Below are 21,814 nucleotides of genomic sequence, written 5' to 3' on the forward strand. Positions count from 1 at the left end.
AACCCAAGACAGCACTTTCTCTATAGTGGCTCCTTGGACTTTGTTGTGTGAGGAAGGAGAAACATCTGGTCCATATTGCACAATACTAGTCTTCTCCCATCACTAGCTATTGTTAAATTAAAAAGCAACCCATTCAATAACTCTTTGCTTATTCTCATTATATTTGCCTTTGTTGTTGAAATTGCTATCTTTGTTCTAGGATTTTCAATGGTAGGTTTCTGAATTATCCTCTGAGTATCCTGACCATTGTGTTGCACTAGAGGAGTAATGGCAACTGTGAGGAGATAGGTAGCCACATTTTTTGTGAGATCCCCTTCTTTCCCCACCTCTCCAAATTTGACTTCCATATAAATAATACTCCTTGGTGTGGAGGCAATTTTGCTATACATTTGACTCTCTTTTGTCAATTTTAAAGGAGAGATCATTTTTCATCAGGAAGTGACTCTAGACCTAACCTTCCCAGGGAGAAGAGACACTTTGAGGTTGAAGGACATTTGGAGACAAGAAAAATGTATTTTTAAATGGATCCTGAGAGCCTAATGGCCCATGGGTCCTGCTTTCTGTTCTGTACTCTAGAATAATGGAATAACCATTTTGGTTTATACCAAAAATGATGTTTCATACCAATACCTGAAGTTAAGGAAAGAGATGGGATTTTTTCGTTCCTGTGAACTTGGGAATCCAATATAATACTTATTCAAATAAAGGCCTTGGCCTTACTAAGAGAGACTTGGATTCACCCTATCAAAAACTGCTATCTCCCCATACAAGTCTTCCCAAATGATACAATCTTTGGGAAAGAGCTATCTCTCTCTTCACCAACCACTCAAACTGTGTATACAAAATCTATGGGTGCTCAAGTCCCATTATATACAATGGCATAATAAAATGATGTCTCATATATAATGACAAAATCAAGGTTTGCCTTTTGGAATATCTATATTCAAGTCATGAATAGTTGAATCTGTGGATTCAAAGAGCTGACTGTATGTATTAACATATAGTTTGCAGTCATTTTGAGTTCTATCTTGGAAGAAAGGCAGGATGTAAATCATATAAATGAATAAACAAGCCAACAAACAAATACATGCCATTTCAGTGAGCTTTTTTGAAAGAACTGTTGCCCAGTTTTCACATTCCACTTTGTTGACTATTAACTGCCATAGTATTATTTCAGAATATTCACATTGATTTGGGATTGTGTCAGAAGGAAATTGTGTGGTTATTTTGCATTTCTCCCCCATCTTTTTGAAATGTATAGAATGCAATAAGATTTCAGGTTTTATTTTGTTTATTTAGTGGGAAAAGTGGGGACAAAGTTCTGATTTATAGCACAGAGCTTAGGACAGTAGTTGTACTAAGCTGGTAAATCAATGTGTCACCAAATGCCCCTGGAAGCTGTAGCGTATGGATGATGTTACAGGTGCCAGCATTGCCCCTGAGGCTTCATTGTGGATACAAAATTGTGCATTCTTCCCCTCCTCCCCTTCCTCTTTACCCCCCAATGACTTCTGTCCATCACGGTTCACTAGAAGTTCTTCATCCACAAATCATGTCCCACTCAGCTGCCAAGCAACCTCCAGCTGGAATGGCAATTAGCCAGATGTCAGTGGTTCTATTATCTCCATTCCTCAGTTCTCCATTATTTAGTCACTGCATGATAACAGAAGTGGAGGGAGACGCCAGAGAGAAAGAAAGAGAATTACAGTAGAGTATCCCAACAGGGCTCCACTTTAGAAGCCTGCAAAAGGAACTGAGGGCGGGACAGCAGAGACATCAAAATGAGCAGAGAGCCACTAAACACAGTCATTATTGTTGCTTCCCTCACATGTTAACTCTTTGCTGGGAGACAGGATGAACTTTCCCAGAGACACCGTAAACAAGTTTGTTGCTGCCAGGGAATTATTTTAAAAGGCTTCTCTTTTTCCTATACACATTAATCTGTTGTAATTGGATGAAGGAGAAAGAAAAGCTTTTTAGAATGTCTTCACACAATTTCTGATTTATAGCAAACTCTATAGAATTGTGCGGGGGTTTCTGGCAAGGTTTATACAGAACAATTTTGCCATTGTCTGGGCTCTGAGACTAAGACAATGTGACCTGTCCAGGTTACCCATTGAGTATACTTGACAAAGCGAGGATTCTGGTCCTACTTCCATAGAATACACTGTCTCTCAAACTCTACAATCTAGGGTGCTGTTAAGTAGTTGGCTTGGGCAACTAGGGTTGATGGTTTTGTAAATCAGTTGCCTCAATGACTTTATCTAAAATTTCTAAATAGATTACAAGATATATAAATGCATGCATGTTATTCATATTTTATCTGGATTCCAAGAACTCTACCATTCTACTTTGTTATAGTTCTATTACTCTACTTCAACTGTCATGACAGCATTTTGGGATTTGTAGTGCAGTGAGGCCCCATTAAGGTATAACGCAGTCCACAAAAAACCTGTGTTGATGTCTTGGTTTTTGGGTCTGTTCCTGACATTATTTGGGTGCTGATTCAGAAAATTGAATTGAATAAACCACATCCGTTCTAGTTTCTTAGATATGGTTATCATTATTTTCTGTGGGTGAGTGGATGAAGACTGGTATATGGCATATTTCTCTATCTCAAAAAAATGTGTGCCATTTTCGGAATCAATGGGTCAAGTATATCACGGGCTAATATTTGAGGCACTAAAATGTCTGTTGGCAAGTGTAAATGATTCTAACCTTTGACTATAAACCAGTCTTGTATTGACTTATAAAAAGCTGCTTTATTCCAAAGAGAAAACCTAGTATTGCGTATTATTTTGAAATCCAAAGTACACCTATCTTCTCTCTGTCCTTGTTTTCCTCTTTCCCCACCTGCTTGTTGCCAAGCCAACTTATAATCAAAACACACACTATAACAGAAAGATGCGAAGCTATCGTAAAGACATGGAAGTTAGCTTTTTGGGTCACAGCTTTAAATATGCCCCAGGTAGCACAAGGGGTGTAAGGAGAGTTTTCCCAAATTCTACTTTTATCAGTATTTTTTGATCCCTGGCAACTGATGCCACAGCACAGACAGAAGGGGGCACAAGGACATGGGTGTGTAGCTGACAGTTAAGAACTAAAACCAGAGAAGCAACAATTCTGGTAATCAACAGAGCCTTGCATTCCTGCCTCCCATAGTTGTGACTTGCATGACAATTATGGTTTGGTCCTCAAAACTGATAGTACTGAGACAGATAGATCAAAAGTGGGAATCAGTATATGGCAGATTCCTCTGTTCAACCTTTTATGGTCAATCAAGTCTACTGAAAGCTATTTGAGCAGAGACTAGAATGGAAGAAATTTGAAGATCAAATGGCAAGTCTTCCTGCCAAATGCACCAAGGCTGAGGTTTTGCTTTGCCTTGCAAAAGATCACTTTAAATGCAGCAAGGGGCGGGACATCCTATTTCTGGGTCATTTTTCAAGGTCAACAATTAATCAGCATTTCAGACACTTGGACAGAGGATTAATCCTTGGTCTGGAAGAGAGATCAACTGTAGACTAAAAGCAAACAAGACAACAAGTTTCTGTAAATATTTGAAGACTGAGCTGAAAAGTTCCCCTCCAGAAATAAGACTGTAAGGGTCCATATTCACTTCCAGATCACGCTGAAAACAAATTATTCAGTACCTCCCATTCTTATGTACTGAAAATAAATTATGTACCCCTGCATTATTCTATCATAAACATACACACACAAAGAAAGAGAATGAGAAGAATATTTGCAAACATTTTTCATTCAGGCTGAGACTACTTGCCAAGAAATTATCATTCTTGATGGGAATTTTGACCTGCAGCATGAGAATGGGGCAGTCAACACTTTAAGTCTCACTCTAAAACAGTGGTTCTCAGTCTGTTGGTCCCCAAATGTTTTGGCCTTCTATTCCCAGAAATCCTAACAGCTGGCTGGTAAACTGGCTGGCATTTCTGGGAGTTGTAGACCAAAACACCTGGGGACCCACAGGTTGAAAACCACTGCTCTAAAACTTCTATTTTACCTTTGAGAAGCAATGTCTAGACACACACAGGCATGAACCATAATATATGGTTGTCCAGTCTACACCTGAATACCTCTAGTGCCAGGAGAATAAGGAAGACCTACAGAAGTAATAAGCCTCTAAACCCCCACTTTTTTGAAGAAGTCAAAAACCCGTGAAGCTGTAGTGTGACCACTAAAGAAAGAAAATCAGAGTATTTGTTTCAACAAATGATGTTCCAGTGAAGATTGCAGAAGAATATAGCAACCACTTCTACGTAAAAATCTGTGTGCATGAGTATGCCTTCAAGTCACCCAGCAACTTATGACAACTCCATGCTATACAGACCTTGGATTGAAAGCCAATGTTATAAATCCAAATGCACAAATGAAAGATCCATATTTTCAATCTGGGAAGGAGCATATAGAGATACCTTATCTGAACATACACCTCTACCTGTATACAAATTTCATAAGTACAACTCTGCTTTTGTGCCCTTAAACTGAATATGGATGTTCCCCATGGGACAAAAATGTCCAAATACTGAAATCTTTAAAGAGGGTGAACCTGAGCTGACACAACAACTCCACCAGCTCATTGAAAAAGTGTGGGTGAATGAGAAAATCCCAGTAGACTTCAAGGATGCCACCATCATCACCCTTTTCAAAAAGGGGGAAAGAACAGACTGTGGAAACTATGGAGGTATCTCCCTTCTAACTTCCACTGGGAAAATCCTTGCAAACTGCCTTTTACCTGTCTCAGAATACACCCCCACCTATTTAACCTCAGCAGACTGAAAGCCAAAACCAACGTAACAACATCTGCTATAGAATTCCATATGAAAAACTTGGCCTCTTATTGAATATTGAGAAAATCCAAAGTGATCTTCCAGGAGGCACCAACGAAGCCAGAAATACAGCTTAATTGTGTATCATTAGAAAATGTTGACCATTTCCGCTACCTTGGCAGCCACCTCTCTACAAAAGCTAACATTGACACTGAAATACAACACCACCTGAGCTCTGCGAGTGAGCACTTTTCAAAATAAAGCAGAGAGTGTTTGAGGATTGGGACATCCATAGAGAGACCACGATGCCATTGTGCTCCCAACCTTGCTATATGCTTGCAAAACATGGACTTTCTGAAGACCACCAGCAATGCTCCTCTGCCATCAACTCTGCTGGATTGGCAACATTGTCCGAATGCCCGATACTTCCAACTCAATAATGAGAAACGTAATGCTGGTGGACAGGAAAAGAGATTTAAAGATGGGCTTAAAGCCAACCTTAAAAACTGGCATAGACACTGAGAACTGGGAAGCCCTGGCCCTTTAGTGCTCTAACTAGACGTCAGTTGTGACCAGAAATGCTGCAGAATTCAAAGAGACATGAATGGAGGGCAAAAGGGAGAAATGTGTCAAGAGGAAGGCATGTCAAGCCAACCCTGACGAGACCACCTTCCAGCTGGAAACTGATGTCCTCACTGCAGGAGAACAAGCAAATCAAAAATAGGGCTCCTCAGCCACCTATGGACCCACCACCAAGACACCACATCTGAAGGGCCATCATCCTCAAGCTATGAGGGATTGCCTAAGTAAGTCCCTATGGGACAAAAAAGTCCAAATATTGCCATAGAAGAATTTACCTCTGTATAAGACAACAGAATTCTAACCTTGTTTCTCTTATATGTTTTCACCAAGTATCCCTACTTTTGCAACAAACTTCACTACAGGAAAAAATACACACAGCAACCAAGCGTAATGTTATTGAGTTGCTGAAACATAAGGGGTTGAGGAGACAAGAAAGGATTCAGAAGACCCATGAATGTGCTTGGCTTACTATGGGTACTCTGCTTTGAATATGGATTACATTCATTGATAATATAAAATGTATGCACTTGCTCTCTCTCTCTCTCTCTCTCTCTCTCTCTAACAAATGTGTGTGGAACTCTCCCAAGAAATTTTGCTTCTCTTGCTATGTGTGAGCTAGGATTTCAAAATTCCTTTGGAATTTTCAGGCATCTTGCATTAGGATGTAAAGCCGAATGCTCTGCAGTTGCCCAAAGTTCTTCACCCTATCTTGGCTCTATTTCAATGAGTCATTTGTTTCTGGAATCTCTCTCATGGCCAAATCATCCACATCCATCAGAGGAAGATAATTAATAGCTACAGTATCTCTTTTCTTATTAGGTGCTTCCATCCGTTGTGTGTGTGTGTGTGTCAAATGTCTGCCTTCCTAATGGGGTCCCATCTCTACGAATGACTATAACCAGCTTTCAAGAAGCCAGTCCATTAAGAGGCCAAGGGGAAAAGCCATCCCTGCCCTTCAGTCAAGCCCCGCTGCACATCTGTCCAGGCCATAGGCAATCAATGTGATCTATTATGAGCCTGAACTTTTGAATGCAATTATCTAAAATACCAACGATTTCACACACAGCAACTGTCACTTGAGATCTCCTGTGTATTTTATTGTTTGTGGGAGATCTTTAAACATTTTAATGCAATAGGGAAAGCGGGTATGTTGATGGTTAGGGAGCACAAGGAGAAGCGGCACTTTAATTGTAATTGCATCAACAAAAGCAGTGGAGGATTTTTTTCTGACACATTTGGAAATGCTAAGAAAGAATCTGGAGTTGGTATTGTAGGGCTTTGCATTTATCACAGGGCGTTGACACAATGAAGTCTGCCTTAAGCTACCTGTCAGCTATTCCAACGGCTGCATAATATTGGCTGCCTCCTAATAAAGGTGAAGTAAAACATAATGCAGTAGGGCAAATCTCTCAGAGTAGTTCAGTCATGCAGCCTGTCTGTGTGGCCTTCATGCATGACTCTTGATTTGGAACAACCAATTCTTGATCTGGAGCAACATCAAATAGCACCTAGTATAGTCAGACTGCAAATCAAAATTTTCTGCTTAACTTTCATGCGCACAAAGCATTAAGATATAAGGCAACCACAGCCTTTCCTACACATTCTCTGGTTTTTCTCTCTCTCTCCTCCCTCCCCCAATCTCTCCTACCAGTCAATTCCTGGCAGCTTGATTCTCAGAGAGATAAGTTACACACAGTGGAAATAAGCGATGGTTGACTAGGTGATGGTAGTGATGGACAGGTGTAGCAGGAGCAAACATTACTGTAGACCTCATATAAAACAACAAACAGCAAACAAATTACATCAGCAAGGCACAAACTCTAGTCGTAGGCTTTGGTAAACTTTTTTGTGAAGAGTTCAAGCCCAGTCTACCTTTTGCTGAATTTGCACTCTTTATAGCAAAGCTGGGCAACTACATGTCTGCCAGATGTTTTGAAGCTTCTGGGACCATCCACAAATTGCCTGGATTGCCTCCAAATACCCCAAAATCAAAACAAAACTAGAAAGGACCAGGAGTCTACTTTGCCAAAGAATTTCAGATAAGGGATGCTTAACCTGTAGTATGATGGCCCAGTCAACCAACTATTTTTTAACATTATGTTTATTTATTTTTTTCGCTATCTATTTAAAATTAAGAAAAAAAAACAATAAATATAAACTCTAATGTAAGAACCACATAATATCCCACCCCGTCATCCCCTGCCATCCCTATCAACACAGACTAAGAACGGATCTCTATCCCCTCTGTTTAAGATAAAACAGTTAAATAATGAAAATATACACAAAAAATAAAAACACAACTGACGTTTCTCCTCACAAGCAAAGACAACTATTAAACATGTACTTTTTGTTCTACTTAATTACATTTCAGCTTCTACTAAATATAGACCAATATATTTAAAATTGATACACAACTATTCATTTTCATATCAACAGTTTATGCATTTTGACTAGAATTCCAATTCTTGTAAAGTTTTTTGTAAATTCATCCTTAGATTGTTGCCTTAATCTCTCCCCAATGTCGTTCCCTTTTACATTAAATTAATATTATCTTATTTTATAATATCTCTCATTTTCCCCTTTAAATCTAGATTAATTTTATTGCATTCCAATTTTCCAGTCACCCAGCTATTGAATGGAGAGTCAACACCTAGGTAAATCCAGTTGATCCATGGCTCAATTCTAATTTGGCTTAAAAGAGGAATTAGGTCAAGTGGACAAGGGCCACATTAATTCAAAACTTTCCAAGTGAAAGTACTGGTTTAAAAAAAAATCCTGGGATTTCCAAAGGATACAAAATATGTTGGGTGTTGTCTGTCACAGGCCCCAGCAAAAGGCCACGTAATGAAGGGCTTTGTAACAGGAGTGGCAAACTCATTGAAATTCAGCCATTTTTCACCGCAATTGCATATGTATGCCTTCCTCTTCACTGCCTCCTTAACAGATGTCAATGAATCAGATATACATGTTCTGTGAAACGAAGTGCAAACAGCACTGGAAACTAAGGAGGGAGAGACAGTTGCTTCATGCCATGTGGTTGCAGTAGTAGTACAGCTTTCCTGATCCGGCAGCAAAACTGAAGCTCCCTCCAGAGTTGGACAAGAAAGTAGGAAAATGTATTTATTTTCAGTTCCATCCTTGCCATGCAGTGATGCATTAGATCAGCTTGCCAAATTAAAAGATAGAAACATTTTCCTGATTTTCCCAAGCTCTGCTCCTAGTTATGACCTAATACTTGTAGGAAAAACATACAGGCACAAAATGATCCAATATTTGAAAATGGAGAAATAGTGGGAATGGGGAATCTATTTCTTTGTAGAGATGGTCCCACTGTTATGAGACAGCTGGTTCATAAAATAGTAGTTAGTTGTTAGTTTTCTTTCCTTAACTATTTGTTTGGTAAAGAACAAGGAATAGTGCTTGCTGTACAGGGATGTAATTCTTTGTTAATTTTGTCCTCAAGGGAAACAACAGGTAATTGTTGTCAATGTTCTTCCACTGTAAGAGGTTCTTTCAGTATTCAACTATTAATAGTTTGAGACATATTCTTGTAAAATCTGCACTTTTGTGTTCAGATAATCATAGAATCATAGAGTTGGAAGAGACCTCATGGGCCATCCAGTCCAACCCCCTGTCAAGAAGCAGGAAAATTGCATTAAAAGCACCCCTGACAGATGGCCATCCAGCCTCTGTTTAAAAGCTTCCAAAGAAGGAAGCAGTTTGTTTAATGTATTATCACCATGCTTCTGCATCATTTTCTGCATAGAAAATGTGGGTTTTTTTGTAGTACAGAAAAAGGTTTTGCACAGAATACAGTAAAAAAAAAAAAGGTTTTCTGCACCAAAAAGTGGAAATTCTGTGTATGGTTTCAATTAGGTGTTTACAGAACTGTACAAGAACACCTTTACCTACACAAGAAACCCAGTCAGGATGAAAGAGTGATTTATCCAAGGTGATCCAATGAACTCTGGGACTCAGAGAATATTTGAATACAGATATCTTAGTTTCATGTTAGCCAGTAAACTAGTGTTCAATTCCTATAGTCACACGTGAAGTGTATTCACTACTTGTGATTAGTGGATCATGGCCAGAAAGGTCAAAGTTTACTCTGTGCAAAAATATGTGTGTACATAAGAACACAGTCACTTTTTTCAGATCTTGATTTGTAGCTACATGTACTATCCTCCAAAAGAGGCTGCACAGATACACATGTAATTACAGATTAAAGTACTTGCCAGAAAACTCCCAGTGCATCAGTGTAATTCATATCAAAGCATTTTGCAAACTACAGTGAGATAAATGAGATAAAGTGAGTCACTGTTGGCTGCTAGAATTGAAATCCCTCTTTTGGGGAAGGGGGGGGGGGGTTACAAAAAGGGGGGGAGGGAGAGTCAAGGACAGGGAGAAGATTTATTACATTCAATAGAACGTCTCCAGTTGGGTGGATCATGGCCAAGAAGGTTGAGATGAAAACTGTGGCAAAGCTCTCATTAGCAGAAAAGGGCACAATATACAAAATGCAGCTTGGCAGGTTTGATCACTGTCCCTTTGCTCTCACAGCATATCGCCTGCCAAATGCATCATATTCATTATTTATCACATAGTTTGGGAATATTCTTTGGATCCTGCCCAGGCATGAGTACAGTACACACACAATAAGCGGCTCCAGGTCAAGGAGACGGCAGTCCTTCAACCAAAATCAACACATCTCTTCTCATCCCCAAGGAATCCCTTTTCATTTCTTTCAGACTGCCTTTTTATGTTAAGCTAAGCGAAGATGGGGAATTTGCAGCTTGTTTTTGTTCTGGTAGATTGTGTTAAACAGCTTGAAATCTTGACTTGACTGAGTTATGATCAGAGAAGCTTACTTAAGATGTAAGGGGGAGCCAGATCTGGGATTTTATGTCCTTCCCCCGCCCTTCCTCACTTGAAGGAAGGGATTTATTTTCTCACCATATTCTTAGCTATGGCATTGTCAAGTATCCAAAAGCCACAGGCAACTGGGGTTTGCATGTTGGGGGGGGGGGGGGAGAGAAGGAGAGAAGAGAAGTCGGAAACACCTCTGGAGAAGCCAGAAGCACAGTGATAATACATTAAACAAACTGCTTGCAAACACAGTTGCAAATCTGTTGGCATTACAAAGCCTAACACATTTGAAACTTAGTCTCTCTATAAGCTTTTGCATAAATATTTGTTCCTTATGTCCTAGTTTATACTCTAACCCATTCTATGAAAGTAATCACAGTAATTGAGGACTTAATAGAAATTGGCTCTATTGTTTTAAAAAAACCGATTTATTCAATTGTGCATCTACAATGCTGTGTTGACTGAACAAAGATGAGGGCACAGTTTGGAAATCTGTAACTTTCTAGAAGTGTGAAGTGTTCCACAAAAGAAAAAGGTGTTTTGACAACATGCAAACACTTAAGTCTTTTTCTTCGGCTGGATGAGGTGAAGTCCCTAAGAACTGACCTTTATAGTTATGAGGGAGTGTGAATAGCAATAGAAATGCAAAACTTGTGGGTATGGTGATGAGATGTCAAGTTCAGTTTAACAATAGTCCTTGGGGGATAAAATCCGGAAGAAATATATTGCCTTAAGCTAAGGCAAGTAGATAACCATACAATTGGTGAATAAAATTATTAGAATGTATTGTGGTGCTGGCTGGGAGCAAGAAAAGAGATATAATGAACTGAGCAAGAGAGCCCTCATGAGGCTGTGGTGTTAACTTATATTATAATATATGTAGTGTGCCAGGAAACCACTGTCTCCATTTAAACCACTGTTGATGGTTTGGAGTTTTGGGATATATCCCAGTTCTCCTGTTCTCTTTCCAATCTTTCTTTGTTCAAGGACTACTGTTCTGAGGCACAAGATGAAATGCCCACAAAGACTGGAATGTATCCCATTCCTAGTATCTGGTTTTTGTCCATTTATCCTCCGGTGCAGAAACCTGTTTTCCCAGTGCAGAGCTTCTGGGTGTAGGAATTAAGGAAGCATTGTCCTAGGCCACTCTTAAAATTATTATAAACTAAATCTTCGTAGTGTTGCTCATTATTTTCTTCTGTACAATGGTCTGTAAAAAAAGTCCAGTAACCTAGGTTCTCTGAGAAGTACTCCTATCCCTATGAAAATATCAGGAAAGTTGAAGGGGCTGTCTAGGGCTAGGAGAGGCACTTTTCTATATTTGTTATTTATCATTATTTATTTACTGCATTTATATACTGCTTTTTTCCGCCAGAGGGGACTCTAAGCAGTTTCCAACATAATAATGGCAAAATTCAATACCATACATACATGTGAAAACCAAGACCTATAACTAGATGATAACATATAACTATAAATTAAAAACCTAACCATATTAAACATAAAACATAGAATGACATTTGGACATAAACATAAAATTAAAACTTTGACAATACAATAACATTTATATTAAAACCCACCCGTTAACAACACAATTTAAAAACAGTTACTAAAATCACGCCATCCAAAATCAATTCCGTAGTCATTCAATTGGTCCGTTCACAATTCTAATCATTTTCATAGATATGAGAACGTAAGGAAAGTAAAGATGGGTCCTTCTCTGTTGTCGTTTTGGTGACAAAACTTTCTTCTCTAGGTTTTGGAAATTGATTTTTTTAACAAGAAAGGGCTTTTGAATGGTGCTGTTCTGTTTTTAATCCTTGTTTTAAAGCAAGATTTAAAATGTTGTAATGATGATTAATACTGTTTGAATTTTGCATTTTTAAAAAATCATATGTTTTATTGTGATGTTTGTCTCTTGTCAGCCACTTTGAGTTCCACTCTTGGAGAAAGGAGAAATAAAAATAAAGTGATGGATTCAAGGATGGACGTCAACTCTTAGATAAATCTCATTAATTTAGTGAAATCAGTGGACATGGGACTAACAATTTTATTTTGACCTATTATTTTTCTTTCTTCCTTATACTGCAGTGCAATCAAGACATAATATTCCACATTTCTTTGCCTCTTTCTGTGCAGGGAAAGGAGATGCTGTTTTTAACCTTCTGAAAAGCTCCCATTATATTAATTGCAGCTCTATTAATATCACTTAATTACAGCATCTTGTGTATTTCAGAACCTCTTGTGGGGCCAAATTGTCATGATTTATTGTGGACCAGCAATAATACTTTTGCATTAGTAAGCAATTAAAAAACGTAAACAACTCCTGCAGGGAACTTCCCAAAGGCCTAGAACTGCTGCTGTCGTTCTGAGTTATAGACAGTCCCAATGAAGGGTTTACCCAAACTGTAGCAAAGGACTAATACCTTGTCAAAATATTTACATGAGAAATAAAATGGTTGAGTAAACAGCATTATTAATGTAACTCAGAAGCAGATAAGGTAGATGGTCCTCTTTTTAAAAAAAAGATGAGAAAATAGCAGGTTTATTTAACTAATGAGCATTTTAAGACTGTTGTCTGGTGTGTAGTATGCTAAGATAACCTCACTATTTATATGGGGGTCCATCTACATCAGTGGTTCTCAACCTGGGGTCCCCAGATGTTTTTAGCCTACAACTCCCAGAAATCCCAGCCAGTTTACCAGCTGTCAGGATTTCTGAGAGTTGAAGGCCAAAAACATCTGGGAACCCCAGGTTGAGAACCACTGATCTACATGATTACTAAAATCTAAAAGTCACCCAGATCATTGCTGCCATTGCTACTGGAATAATGTGGCCCCAATCTGCAGGTACATGGCAAAGGTGGCACCTGTCTGTGTGGACAGTGGACCAGTTGAAATTAGAACTGATCCTCTATCTACACTACTCTGGAGTGCAAGGCTCTTGTGTTTCCTAACACAAGAGAAAACCAAGTCAGCTGGTTTTATCTTGCATCACCAACTGAAGGTCTCTGGACATCATCTGGATTTCCAAGAGCAACTTCTGGGTGAAGCCAGGTTACAGGGACAGTGTACACAAATCCTATGGCAGCAACAATGTGTAAATAGGTAGGATTTATCTAAGACTACAAGTAGGCAAAGTGCTTATTGCACTATAGCTAGTCATGGCCAGAGAAGAGCTCCAAAATCAATAGCTTTTACATACATGTTGACTCCTCGTTCAAGATGCAGTTCAATGGGTTGACTAACAAACATGATGGCAACCATACAGGTGTACATTTCTGAATAGTATACAACTTTTAGTGCTACTGCTTACAGTATACCCCTGTATTTACTGGAGTCACAGAAACAACCAATACATGCTCCTCATTGCAAAATGGGACAATAACCAGCCACATTGGCATATAAAAGCATTCAAAAGACATGTGGTATTGCACAAATGCTGTCTAACTAAGTATAGACTTACACTATGAATATTTGTCAGCAACACCATTCTTAATGGGTGACAAGAAGTAGAAAAGACATAAAGCTCAATTTCAGGGCTTTTTACCATATATGAATGCTTGTCATTCAGCCCTTCAGAAAAGTCTAAAATGTCTACTAGGTGATATCTTTCTTTCTGTTTGATAAGCAAAGTTTGGAAAAGTTGTCCTTTTGCACCACAACTCTCAAAATTCTCCAGCCAGCATGGCTGTAAAGTAACCTTTGCAAGCATTTCTTTTCAAAGATTAAAAACAGCCCCAAGGTTCCACAAATCAGGTCAGTTATGGATTGCTTAACCCCTATCTACGTGGTGTGTTTCTTATCTAAGTGGCCCTGAGAAATCACAAAGATTTGATGTACATGGAAAACTGACAGATCATGGGCCATTTCTGTACTTCCATGTTTTTGCCAAAAGGCAACTTAAAGTTTTGCCAATGGGGGTAATATGAGAGCCTTAGTTGAAAATGGGAACTTTTATATAAGTGCATGTAACCGTTTCAAATTGAGGAATGGCATTAGTGGTCCCCAATTTTTCCATGGCTTATTGGCTTATTGACTGTAGCAAAGAATAGCTTGTCAGTGGCAGAGGTGCGGGACTCTTGATACAAGTGAATAAGAAGTCTACCATTGCAATTTCATCCTTCTGAAACATGCCTGTTGTTCCTCATTAGTGTGAAATCCAACAGCATGAGTTTTCAGTACCAATGATTACCCAGAGACCTCAGTTATGGTTTCTGAGTCCTCAGCTCTTCCACAGATGAGCCACCGATGACTAGTTATACTAGGGTCCTTGCTACGCTGCAGCTGTCCCATTTGTACATAACACCTGCTGTCTGAACCCTCATAGCCTCACTTTAATTTACCCACAAGAGAGTTTGTTAACATAGAGGCTGTCAGCAGCATTTCTGACCTTCTGTGTACTTTTCAAAGTGGAGGCAAAAAAGCCAGGTGTTGTCAGATCCTGACAAAAAGGACAACATATTTGAGGAAGTGGTTGATATTGCTTAACTAATGTAATAATAATAAAAATGTGTACCTAGGTAGCTCTTCTTGAAACTTCATATATTAGCAATGGTAAGACAGCATTACAGCTGAAGGCTTATGTCTAGAGGTGCCAGTTCAGGACTATCCCAGATCCTGGTATTTCAGGGGCAAAACAGCCCCATGCTACAAGGAGCAACCCTCAATAAGCATGATACATCAAGCATCGACTATAATAAAAAAGAATATCCATGTTTCTCATTGAATATATTTAATGTTTTAGATTTGAATGACCCTTTTTCATCATTCCTCATCATTCCTCATGTGATATGGAAGGAATTTCACAGCAAGAACACTATCTTGAGTAGTCTTTGTATCCATTAAATATATTCAATGAGGAAAATGGAAGACTATTCAAGATAGTATTCTTGCTGTGAGATTCCTTCCATATCACATGAGGAATGATGAAGAAGAGTCAGATCCTGATAATTGGGAATCCTAACTAGGATGGCCTTCACCATACTTGGTGCTCTCCAGCCTCAAATGCTGGCTCAGTATGTTGAGTTGAATAATCAACGTGGTGTTGAGAATTCTGGTCTCAGATTTCCTCAGCCAAAGTGGACACTGGTGATGCTAATTGGAGATTCCAGAGGATTATGGGTAGACATCCTAGGGAGAAACGTATTAAATGTGTCATTTACTCAGCTCAGGCCAAAGGAGAAAAATGTTTATGTAGGTGCTGTTAGATCATCTGTTGACTTATAGTGACCCCATGAATTTAATAGTGGTTTCTTAGACAAGGGTATTCAGGAGTGGTTTCTGCAAGTTCATTCCTCTGAAATGTTGCTACAGTATCTGCTTAGCTTCCAAGATCAGATAAACTTTGGGGTCCTTATGATATTTAGACTATAGAGTTGCTTTCACTACACCCCCCCCCCCCCAAAAAAAGCACCCTGTAGCCAGAATAGCTGGGGGAATTGGGGAGATTTAATCCAAGTCACACACCTAAATTTTGGTTAAGAAAATGATGAATTTCTCTTCTCAATGGATTTCATTACCCATTTGCTAGGGGGAAAAATAACAATGTTCAAAATGTTTAGCTCATTGGATGTAAATCCTAAATACTAGAAGCAATTTGGACTAATCAAATCCCTGGAACAGTCAAGGATCTTAATAGCAATCCTGTATTATTTACCCTTGTGAAATCTTATCTCCTGTCATAATAATTGACATTTGTGTAAGTGTGTGTGTTTGTGTGTGTGCATATGTGTGTAAGAGAGTTTACTTCTTCAGTAAACTATGGCTTCTTCTACATCAGTGCATATTGTCAATCAGGGAATAATTTAATAGACCACAGGAACGGAGTGATTGGGAATGGTTTTTAATTAGTTTCTACTCCCTCCGTTCCAGAGGTTCTGCCTCAATAATGCATAGGTTTTAATTATAGAAAATTTCCTATGGAATTTAATTGGAATCTGAGGGATGAACCCCTTTGTGCCAATGCCTCCCTACCCCCACCCAAAAAAGGACATTGCTTTATTAAAAGATGTGAAATAAATATCAGGAGGCAGTGATGTGAAGGAGCATTTATGCAAATCAAGGACAGAGCAACCCTTCTGAATAGACCTGCCTCACTATTTCTTTCTGTCCTCTGTGGTTTCAAACAGCCATTAGCATATTAGCAAAACAACTGAGCTGAAACAAATATGGCTTTGGAGATTTGTAAATCAAAACAGAAATGGTCTTTCCCCTTCTGTATTCCAAGCTTTTTGTGCAATTAATCATGCAAAGGAAGGCCCCAGTATCTGTAGCGGATATGTTCTCAACTGGACCACGGTCACTTCAAAGCACACATACAACCAAATGCCATTAAATGACTTTGACTTCTGGTCTCAGCATACCACCAAATCACCTTGGAGGACCTATTCTTTATCGCAATTATTGGAGGACTGTGAGAGGTATTCTTTGTAGGAATTTGCTAAGCCCTCCAGGATAACTCTGTGGTAACTTTCCCGAATTGAATTGACTGGAGGCCCTAACAAATTCCTTGGGCATTAATATATATACATTAATGACGAGCACCAATAAGGGAATCTTATTGTAATGTGCTAACCTGAAATATTCTTTGTGAGACCCGTCGCAAACTCTGTTCCTGCGAGAGAAAACCTTGCTAGCATGTCCCTGACGTCACGAGACTCCGCCTCTCTCCCCGCCCCTTTCTCTGCCCCTTTCTCCATGCGAGCGTGGTTTTTCCTTTGCTTGGGCAGCATTGCCCGCATTTTCTCTCAGTTGGCAGAATTCAACTGAGAGAAAATGCGGGCAATGCTGCCCGAGCAAAGGAAAAACCACGCTCGCAAAGAGAAAGGGGCGGAGAAAGGGGCGGGGAGAGAGGCGCAGGCTCATGACGTCAGGGACTTGCTAGCAAGGTTTTCTCCAGCAGGAACCTAGTTTGCGACGGGCCTTAGTAGGGAAATGATGTTTGAGCAAAGACACCACTGGGTTCAAACCAAAGAACTATGAAGGCAAGGCTCCTACATCTAAGAGCAGCACAGGTATTGAATCCAGCCTTGGTTTTATAGTTATTCCTCCTGCAGCTGTTACAGGTAGTATTTGGAGCCTTTTCATACGAGATATTTAGCACCAAGAATGCTGCAGCACATCCTGAAGCATCTATGGAGGGGGGAAGGCATAAAACCAAGAGTGGGTTTAGTATCTCTGTGGCAACATACCCACTTCACCATCACTGGGGAAAAACTGCCTGTGATATATTCTTTTGTCATTGTTCCTTTTGAATTGTTCATAAGATCAATGCACCTAGGTAAAACTGTATGTCTTTGAACACTGCATGCAAACATGCTTTGATCAATGTATACAAGTACATTAAATACAGTTGTGTGAATATTATCAGAAAAGAAGGCATCCAAACATGCACAAATTTCTATGTGGAACAACCTACAAAGTCTTGCCACCCGATATAAAACAAGACGAAAATGGAAGTGACATGGAAAAATGAAAAGAAATAAAAACATAGATATTTCATATTCCTACAGAAAGACTGCAAAGCTTGTACTGAGGCACTTTGAATCCCTTCAGACGATTCCTCCACAATCCCTTTTACCACTCACACTTTCTAAAATATCTTATGAGAGCACCAAAAGTCTCTGAAAGACAGTGTTTTCCCATGAAGAAAGTTCCCAGGCCCTGAAATCTTTGGGAAAGGCCTGCTATCTTTCTCATGCCACATTCACAAAGATGTTTGATGAAAAATAAGGCATGGGCTACTCAATGGTTGCCCCAAGGCTCTGCAAGTCCCTTCCTAACTAGACTTGCCTACTCTCATTCTATTGAAAAGAAAAGGCAAATACTTTACCTATTGCAAATTGTTTTTAAGGAAAAAGGTTTTAATAGGGAGCTTTTTAATCTTTTCTTATCTAATGGATGTTCTAATTTTATATATTATTCAATTATATCTTAATTCCAATCTTTCACATTTTTATTAACACTCTATTGCTTTAATAATGTAAGACACTCTGTGTTTTTGTTTTGAGGGAAAATGGAGGAGATTATGATGACGACGACGACGATGATGATGATGATGATGATGATGCAAGTGAACCACAAATGGCTACAGTGGGAAGTTGTTTTCATAAAGTGCCATAAAATACTGCAATGCTGATATATTGAGCAGCTGAAAATGGTAGAAAACGGCACATATTAAAATAGATCTGCATACCTTTGTCTGAGAAAACTCTTAATAACTTGCCAGCAAAGCATGTTTAATCAAGCCAAAGAATGAACAAACCCACCTTTCCATGAAAAGGAAGTATATTTACTCATTTAGTGGTAATATAATACACAGCAGGAACTGTCGCTGCTTAGCTTGAAATAATAAACTTCAAAGTCATAACTAACGAAATAAAACCCTTTCATGACCTTTCCATATAACACCCCTGAATGTAATGAAAATTCAAATTGGTGAAATTCATTGACTTCTAAGCTGCGACTGTAGAGCTGTTCTCTCCACTCCCCTACCCTAATAGATGTGTCATAAATGAATTTGTTTGTCCATAATGTATACATTATACACTCATGTATACATCTAGAAATTTTAGTCAAGGTACTGGAACCCAAAATATTGGCTTGGTGAAAGTGTTACACTTTAACTGTTAGCAAGATAGGAAACAATGCCTTGAAGGTGCTTTGAGTGCGATTTTCTGCTTCTTGGCAGGGTGTTGGACTGGATGGCCCATGAGGTCTCTTCCAACTCTAAGATTCTATGATTCTAAGTAAAGTGGGAAAAGGCAAGTGCTTAGTCTGTCCCAGGAAAACTTATAAAAGCACCAACCTCATCTACTCCCCCTGTGCTCCTGTCTTTTTTGAATGCCAGGGTGGGAAGAAGATGGCAACAGTGGCCAAGGGCCACTGATGCTCTGAAGCAGCACTCATGCTTTCCATTCTCCATGCGATGACCTTCAACTTACCCATGGATTAAATCAAAATCCATAATTTTGGGTCCAAAACTTAATCTTGAGTTATACATGAAGTCAATTTATACAAGAGTATATACAGTTGGTTAATGTATTTATGGATTGAGAAATCAATTGCTTGGACAAGAGACACAGTATAACTGGTACTGCTAGTGGCAACAGACAACAGTTCTCTAAATAACAAAATACAGCAGTGAGATCTATAGAAACAGGAAAGACTGCACCTTCAATATAATAGTTCAATGGCCTCTAGTGGAAAGACTTCTAAGGAATTATAATCCCCACTAACAAAACATATTGCTTTGGAATCCAGTCTGGGTAAAATGGGTTTACACTCCCCCTAAAAACACAGGTTCACAATTTGGGGATAGACACAGGTGTACCTTGAACTTAGGGATTCCGGTTTCTGTGGTGTCTCCGCGTGTTTAAAAGTTGTGTTCCAATTACACTTATTCCTTGAAACCCCAGATCTAGCTTCAAAAGTACATGCCTCAGTTACATTCTATTTGGATAATGGTAACATGGTTTTATGTGGTGCAGACTTTGAAGAGTGTTTGGAAACATGAGCTAGTCCAAAGAGCTACAGCCAGAGTGTTAACTAGAGCTGGCTAAAGGAATGACACACCTCCCTTGTTGCAACAGCTTCACTGGCTGTCTGATTGATTCTGTGAACAATTCAAAGTATTGGTTATTACCTGTAAAGCCCTATATCAGTGGTTCTCAACCTGTGGGTTCCCATGTGTTTTGGCCTACAAAAATCAGTTCACCAGCTGTTAGGATTTCTGGGAGTTGAAGACCAACACATCTGGGGACGCATAGGTTGTGTGAGTCTGCCTGGGCTTGCGATCATCAGAAGAGGCCCGTCTCTCAGTCCTACCATAATCATAAGTAAGATTGGTGGGACCACAAGAGAGATGGTTGATCCTATGCTCTGGGTAGTCTGGCCAAAGCTAAATAGGGTGACATTAAAGTTGGCTCTCCACATTTACAGGTTTAACCTTTTTGGATTTGGTTATTTGTAAATTTGATATCTTTTCTCCAGGAATTTCTAGGTCCTTCACTGTGACTCTATAGCCAACTTCCAACAAAAAGAAATAATAGTTCTTTAAGCATCTGTACAACACCCCCCCCCCAACCGCCCAGCATGATTCTATGGTCATCTTTTGGTGAAACATGTCATTGACTTTTCTGGCCACCCCATCAAACTATTGACTCACATTTAGCTTGTGGTTTACTAAGATCCTCAAAATCCTATCGACACGTACTGCTTTCAAGCTTTTGAACTATAATGTTTTCTGGAGATGAGAAAGGGGCAGTTTTCTTCTAAAAGCATCTAAAAAAGCATAGCCCTCCAGATGTTTTTGTTCCTAACAAGGAAAGATTGGGATTACATTCCAACAAAACCTGGATGGGCCCATCTGGAGCTTAGAAAACTTTCTTTCTTGAATGGCACATCCCAGCCAGAATGTTTGCTTCAAATCTTTCTTCACCATCCAGTGCTAGTTCCACTCTTATATCAGCTTTAATTCCACCTAGTGTCACTGGGAAACAAAGTCTTGCACAGAGATGTTATGCAAGCTTTCTAAAGCTTTGGGTGTATTAATCGTCTGTGCTGTAAAAATCCACATCTCACACCAATGATGCACAAATTTTTATTTTATGCCTTTGATAATCCATCTATGGCAATGACTGCTAGAATTTTAATAGCAGCTGGGGGCAGAAGAGAGGCTACAGAAGCCCAGGACGCTGGTTGGCTAAACCCCGTTGTCTGCCTCACTCTGCTGGACATAAAGAAGATTTTAGCACAATCCCTCTTTAAATGCATTTGTAATCTTGAAATACTAATAACCAGGTAGTGATTTAATATCTAGGACACCAAGGCCAAGAAGTCAAGCAAATTTATACAGGCTAGAAAACTGTTGTAAGGGGAAAAATAATGAAAGAGATTTTCTGCTACTGTGGCATTACAAAGAATAATCTGGATTTGATGCTATTTAGACCTGTAGTGCTTTAAGATCTTGCATTATTGGTTCAACTGTTGCATCTTGAAAATAGGGTGAGCAGATGTCAAGGAGGAGGGGGGTCCTTTAGCTCTTGTACAAAGGAGGGAATTTCAGCAGGTGCACATTGTCATGCAGGGATAGGAAAAGTCATATTTCTCCCACATGTATCAATGGCACAGGACTGTTGTTATTCTTGTCATGTGTCCACCCTATTTAAAATTATCAACTCAAAGATTGTGTCCTAACAATGGACTGAAATCTGTTAAAATAATGGACCGGACCTCAATTGAGAGAAGGAGAGAAAGAGTAAAAACGAAGAAGAAGAATGGAAAAAAGAAAAGGAAGACACCTCATAAGACAATACCCAGGAAGTCATAGAAGAACCTTTTTTTAAAAAAAATATTTTATTTATTTATTTTTATTTTTTCCCCTATGGTTTTTTGGATCACCATCTTTTTTCTCTTTCTTGTTTTCCCCCATCACTCCCTCTTATGTGCCACTATCTTTTCCTACTGTCCTGTCTCCTTGCAATTATTTCCCCACTTTCCCTGTAACTTTTGGAAAACACTTAATAAAAACTATTTTTAAAAAAACAAACAATGGACTGAAATCTGGAGCTAAATCCT

General features: G+C 39.1%; 1 protein-coding gene across 4 annotated transcripts in view; it reads right to left on the reverse strand.

Annotated features, from left to right (window-relative positions):
• DCC (DCC netrin 1 receptor) overlaps positions 1 to 21,814 on the reverse strand; it is a 1,101,219-nt gene that overhangs the window by 886,795 nt on the left and 192,610 nt on the right. The window lies entirely within an intron of this gene.

The sequence above is a fragment of the Anolis sagrei genome, chromosome 2 (genome assembly GCF_037176765.1).
Source record: "Anolis sagrei isolate rAnoSag1 chromosome 2, rAnoSag1.mat, whole genome shotgun sequence".
Lineage (NCBI taxonomy): Eukaryota > Metazoa > Chordata > Lepidosauria > Squamata > Dactyloidae > Anolis > Anolis sagrei.